The sequence below is a fragment of the Delphinus delphis genome, chromosome 6 (genome assembly GCF_949987515.2).
Source record: "Delphinus delphis chromosome 6, mDelDel1.2, whole genome shotgun sequence".
In the NCBI taxonomy this organism is placed as follows: Eukaryota; Metazoa; Chordata; class Mammalia; order Artiodactyla; family Delphinidae; genus Delphinus; species Delphinus delphis.
The window spans coordinates 80,579,946-80,586,675 of NC_082688.1; the positions used below are offsets into that span (position 1 = coordinate 80,579,946).

At 44.4% G+C, this 6,730-nt stretch overlaps 1 protein-coding gene across 2 annotated transcripts in view; it reads right to left on the reverse strand.

Moving 5' to 3' along the window:
• The window catches only part of UBAP2 (ubiquitin associated protein 2), a 115,508-nt gene extending 109,841 nt beyond the window's left edge, over positions 1-5,667 (reverse strand). For both annotated transcript variants that reach the window (XM_069540777.1, XM_060014899.1), the window contains exon 1: positions 5,589-5,667. The gene's annotated coding sequence lies outside the window, so the exon portion shown is untranslated. The remainder of the gene's footprint in view (positions 1-5,588) is intronic.
• Between the last annotated feature and the right edge of the window lie 1,063 nt (positions 5,668-6,730).

A 6,730-nucleotide genomic window follows, 5' to 3' on the forward strand; every position in this document is an offset into this window, starting at 1 on the left:
CATCCATAATTACCATAAACATGAATGGTCTCCATGCTCCAGTTAAAAGAGCAGTTGGCAGCCTGTATTAAAAAGCAAAATCCAGCCGTGTGGTGTTCATAAAAGATCTACCTAAAACATCCCACTAGAATTGGCTAAAACTAAAAATTAAATCACTACCAAATGTTAGCAAGGATGTGGAGCTCTTACCCATTCGGTCTTGAGAATTAAGTTCTAATGTCTATAGTATCCATTCTATGTACGAATTAAATTCTTCTGTAGGTGTCTAGAATGATACTAGCTATGGAACATCCTCAAGAGAATTGAGAAAATAGTCACTCAACTTTCTGTGTTCTGTGGTTCAAATGTGGTGCCTAATTAAGAACGACTGTACAATACTATGGAAAATAGTTTGGGATTACCTGGTGAAGTTACACACACCCCACACACAACCCAAAAATTCCACTCTCAGTTATACATAGTCTCAGCAAATCAGTTTACTGTACTTGTTTTGAGGTGGCGTGCAAATATTCACAAGGGGAACGAGTATAATTTGTAATTGCAAAAAACCGGAAATGAAACGAACATCCATCACAATAGAATAAGATGTGGCATATCCTTACAATGGAATACCACACTACTGAAAATGATGGAGAGTTGTAAGAATCAATGTGGATGAATCTAAAACATATAAAAGAAGTATCAGAAAATCATACAATCCCATTTAGATCAAGATTGAAAACGGGAAATACTAAACTATATATTGTTTATGGATACATACCAAGTAAACATTATTTTAAAAAATAATAAGGTCAAAATATAGGGTAATGATAACCCCTGGGAAAGAGAAAAAGTAACATCTAGGAGATGGGGATTTTAGGTAGCATTAATGTTCCATTTTTGGTCATTTAACTAGTTTTTGAAAACTCTACACGTGTTTTTCTACCTCATATACCTCCTTTGGTGTGTATTCTATATTTTTCAATAAAAAATCAGTAAGTATGCAAAGTACAATCTCATTTTTTAAAAGGTATATACTTCACGTAGGGAAAAAAAGGATTTATACTAAAATGTTAAAACCATTTTAAGTCTTTTTTTTTCAAATTTTCTAAAACGTATTTTCTTATGTAAAATAGTGCCAGCCAGCCTGACTCAAAAACCAACTTTAAAATGGAAATTTGTAAATTAACTTGAAAAAAGAGAGGGAGAGGAACTGGTTTGGTATAGAAAACAACTTAAAGTGAGGCTTGTCAATCAATCCTAAAGCCAGTCACTTGTTTCCCAGACCCTACTTCAGTTAAACTTGTATTTTTTAAGCCTACTTATTCCCTTGCTTATGATCTGACAAACATTATATTATTATCAAATGAAAAATCCCACCCTTCAAAGAGCACACATTCCAGCTGCATAGACATGCACAATACAGGTAGCACTATACACCTTCCCCAAGCCCATGAGATTGCAAAGATATTTCAGGTTTTCATCTGCTCGCTTGGGAAGCAGCATGTTATGGTGGCAAAGAAAGTCAGAAGGAATACAACCTCCTCACTTGAGACTTGAGTGTTTTTGTAGGGGGGTGAAGGAACAGAAGAAGGCAACAAAAAAAAGAGAGAGAGAGAGAGAGAGAGAGAAAACAAGGGAAAGAGAGGAATAAGAGGAAAACAGAAAGGAGGATGGGAATGGAAAGAATTAAAGAAGGCACAGAGAGAAAGACATTAATAAAGAGAAGCAACTCTGAGCTTCCAAAAGTCTTCATAGGTATATCTAGAACTGATTTGATGAGAAGATTAAGACAGGTAAAAATTTTTGAGTAAATATTAAAGCACTGAAGTATTTTGGGGGGAATTCCCTGGCAGTCCAGTGGTTAGGATTTCACACTTCCACTGCAGAAGGCACGTGTTCGATCCCCGATCGGGGAACTAAGATCCCACAGGCTGTGACACGGCCAAATAAAGTATTACTGGCTTGTGTATGTACAACATAACTTTAAATGAGTAAGTTCCTATGTGACATCTTACTTAAAAAGTTAATTATAACACAAGAAACAAAGTTACAGCAACAGGTCTAAATCCAAATGAAATTCTCTAGTCTACAAATCCTTGAAAATATTCTCATTAATGAAATTTCTGACCTAATCAAATATACGTTCTTTTATTTTTAGAGTTCCAAACGAAGAAAAACAAGCAATACATTCCTAACAATCTTTAAAAGTAGAGCATTGCCTAGTCTAAAATGAAACACCTATTCCTTAGTCCAAGCCCTGTTTCATAAATTAATTCCAAATAGTTAACTGGGTTCCAATTTAATTGAGCTCATAACTCCAGTATGAAAATGAGTTTTCTGAAAATTGAAACTCACTGTAGTACACATGCCATGTCAGCCAGAAATTCACGAACCTGTTCTTCAATACCTAGGCCAAGAATTTTCACAACTAAAATAATGGGACTTCCCTGGTGGTGCAGTGGTTAAGAATCCGCCTGCCAATGCAGGGGACACAGGTTCGAGCCCTAGTCCGGGAAGATCCCACATGCCGCAAAGCAACTAAGCCTGTGTGCCACAACTACTGAGCCTGCACTCTAGAGCCCGCGAGCCACAACTACTGAGCCCACTCGCCTAGAGCCCGTGCTCCGCAACAAGAGAAGCCACCACAATAAGAAGCCTGCTCACCGCAACAAAGAGTAGCCCCTGCTCACCACAACTAGAGAAAGCCCGCTGCAGCAACGAAGACCCAACGCAGACAAAAATAAATATTTTTTTAAAAAAAACTAAAATAACTTTCTTTAAAAAGCACAGGAGGCACATCTTTGAAAGGAACACTGTCAAGAAAACAAACAAACAAACAAAAGGTAGGAGGGGGACTTCCCTGGCGGTCCAGTGGTTAAGACTCTGCGCTTCCACTGCAGGGGGCGCAGGTTTGATCCCTGGTGTGGGAACTAAGATCCCACATGCTGCGCGACATGGCCAAAAAATAAAATAAATTTAAAAACAAAAGAATAGGAAATTTCAGCATACAAAGTTTGCATTATAATTGTCAAAACAAACCCAACTAATTTGGTCTTTGGACTTAAAAAAGAAAAAGGACTCCATCCCTAAACACTTATTTGATAGTTGGATCAAAAATATTTCAAAACCTACCACAGGCTTCCAAGTGATATTTCCTGTCTTTGCCTTACTTCAAGTTGTATCTCCACTCTCCTTTTGGGGGAAAAAAAGAGAAAACAGCTGCTTCTAAGCTCTATCAGAGATCCACCATCTCACCAGTCAACACCACCAGTGCCACACTATTTAGCTTTTAAAGGACACTCCATATACTCAAATTAACAACTAAGAGCTAACTGATAATTGCTGACTTACCGGTTGCCTCACAAGATAGATTTGTTTAAAAGCAAAGGAACTTCACAGTCTGTGAATTCATGCAGACCATTTCTTTTGAGCAGGCATTAATCCTTTATAATACACTTACCCCCCCCAAAAAAAGTGTCTTATAACAACAACAACAAAATCTTAACAGTTAAGTTGTCATTAAAAAAAAAAAAAGGACTGAGGAATCAACACTTCAAAAGTAAAGGCTTCACTTCAGACCAGATCAAACCTTCAAGACTGATTTATACTCTCTATGTGTAGTTTATACTCAAGAGAGTAGAGAGAGCAACCAGTTCCCATCAAAACACAGATACTGAAATAAACCCATTCTCCTCCATGTTCTCCTACCATTTCTCACCAAACAATAAAAGTCACTCAGGCTAATACCAAGAGACACTCCTAGTGAGCACGGCACAGGCTGCACCAGTTAACGAGGAAAGGGAAGCAGAGGTGTTAACTGTTGTTTCAGCCTGGTTCTAAAGGCAGCTCCATGTGACTACTGCTGGTCCCTCCCACATTTAAAGAGAGAGGCCAGAGGAAACCAGAGCAGCAGGAAATAGGCAGGAGGGGCAACTACCACAACCCTTTCCCATGGCCTCATTCCCATGGCACCACTTCCAGTCATATTTCAATCACAACAAAAACCTGCCTTCTCTCAATCGTTTTAATTATCTAAGGTCAGAAACAACAAGGAAGCAGGTGGAGAAAATCAGAGCTGTGGGAAGCAAGAGGACAGGGGCGGGGGAAAAATCTCACCACACATGTGAACTAGCCTTAAGGAGGAAAAACCAGGAGGAACACATTGCAAGCGAGCAGAAACGTAGTGTGGGGAGAACTAATCACTTCTGCCTAATGATAAGTGAAGGCTCCACAGCAATGGGAGGATAGCCCTAACCAAGGGGCTCTGCAGGTAGGTAAGAGACGCTGGTGCACTGGAAGACCCTACCATCTCCGGAGAGTGGAATTTATTCCCCTTCCTGAGACAGACACCACCCGAGTCACCCAATCCCCAGGATATAGGAGAGCTTAGGTATTATGTTCACCTTCCTTCCACTTTTGTTAGACAAACTGACACTAAAAATTACGAATGTACAATTCATGGTGAAAAGTGAGGAACACACTAACTACTGACATACCCCTTGGTTTAAAAAATTACTATCATAATCGAAGAGAAAATATAAAATAACTGGGTTCACCCAAAAAGTGAATTATATGCCCTTCAAATAAAAGATGATCTTTGGATATCTTATGGAGACCTCAGCTCTCAATTGTTAGGGCACAGAAGAGCAGAAGAAAGTAAGCCTAAATACTGGTGGAGACACCTCGGATACAAGTAGAAACAATCTCCAACAGAGGTGGAAGTAAACTACAGGGCTATGTCAAACAGGAAATAACAGGAATAATGATGGAATCAACTCCTAGAGAGAACAAGGATAAACGAAGACCAGAGTGGTGAGTTTAGTGATGGCACCTGAAATGCCTGGACAACTAATTAGATTGAAAATCCAGGGGAAAAGGTGGGAAAGCAGAGTGGGAAAGCGATTCCACGGCAAAGAAAACTGAGATGCAATGCACCAATTAAAAAATAACATTTGGAATAATGTTATAAAAGAGAGCGCTTTAATTACAAAGCCCCTCTCAAACCTACGCTAAAGAACAACTGTGACACAGCCAGACTACAGAAACTAGGACTGAGGAGGAAAACTGAGTCCCAAGTGTCCGACACCAAAGCCTTCCAGAATGAGGAGAAACAGAACTGAACTTTGCCTCCGGGTAGCCGGGAAAGGCTAGAGAGTGTAGAAGTTGGGCTCTGAGATGTCCAGTCCCAGGACTGGAGACAGGCGTGAAAGCGGAAAGGTGGTCAGCGACAGCGTGGCGCGGGAGCGCGAGCGGACAGGCAGGGAGGGACAACGGTGGGAGAGAAAACCACACCCTCCAGGGCAGAAACCCGACGGGGGGGAGGGGTAGGCGCCCCCTGGGGCTGGGTGGAGCCGGGCCGCCAAGGATCCGGGTAGGCAGGAAGGAGCACAGGACAACCCGCGGGGGAGAGGAAGGACAGCACCCAGGCCTGGGCAAACTGAGGACGCACGAAGCCGGCGAGGGAAGCTCGGCCAGACCTCACGGTGGGCGCTGGGGCAGTATGAAGGAGTCTGGAGGAAAGAAGAGCTGAACCCAGGACTACGAAGCGCAAGCTGCAGCGCTCAGCGACCTGGAACGGGAAAGGAGAGAGAGAGGGTGGCAATTACCGCAGCTGCTCTCGCTGGACTCGGGACCCACCGCCGCCGCCGCCGTTCGTTACCTGCCAATGTGCCTCTTACAAAGCGGCGGCGGCGGCAGAGGCGGTCCGACCTGTCACGTGACCTCTACGTCACGCGCGAAGGAGGGGCCGCTGCACTTAGCTCGCTGCGGTAGCTCATCAGCCCGCCCACAGAGCGCGTCGCTTCCTTTAGCCGCCCCCGACGCCCACCAGGCGAGGCCAACAGCTCCGAGGTGGGGCGGGGAGGTACGCGGATGGAGCCAACAAGGGAGATTTCACGGAGTTTCTCATACTCGGAGTTATCAGGGACGTACTACCCACAGCATCCAGGATGCCCACAAGAGCAGCGTTGTCGCTCTGTGATGACCTCTCAAGGCACCGCAGGTCACTCCCCTGCGGCCGCTTTCCCCCCGTCACGTGATATAGTTCAACCACTCCAGACGACCCTAGCCTCCCAAACGTTGTGCGAGGGGGCCACGACTCCCAACCTGCTGCACAGCAAAGGCACCCACCACCACATCCTTTCCCTCCCGTGTTCGTAGATGGTGCGCCTGTGACTTCGGACCGACGGAAGGCCGAGACGGAAAGTGGACAGGGTTAGCATCTGAGACTAATAACCGTGGACACCGCCAGGTGGCTGAGCGTGGTTCCTACTGGGAGATGTAGTCCCGGTGGGGGCGTGGGGTTCCGCTACCTCGTTGCCGGGCCCACGCTCCGCCCCGCCCTCCTGCGCGGGAAAATGCCAACGGCCCGCGAAGGTTGCCGCGGCACCCACCTGGCTTCAAGCAGCACCTCCACTGGGCGGGAGGAGCCTCGCAGCGTCGGCCCTGTTGAATGTGGGCTCGAATTCTGCACCCCCAAGCCCCTTATGCCTGAAAACACATTTATTGAAAGCCCACTCGTTGTCGGTCGTTTATACAACCACTGTTATTAAATCACAGAATCAACTCTTTGAGGAAGGGATTGTCCCGGTTTTAAGCGTAGGGAAATCATTCGGTTTGCTGGCTGAAGAGACCCAAACCAGGTTTTCTATCTCCGAACAATGAATAACCCGCCTTGCAAAATGACCTCACCTGTTTTAACTCCAGGAATTAGGCATAAAAAGAAGACAATGGTTTATAATTGTAGCAT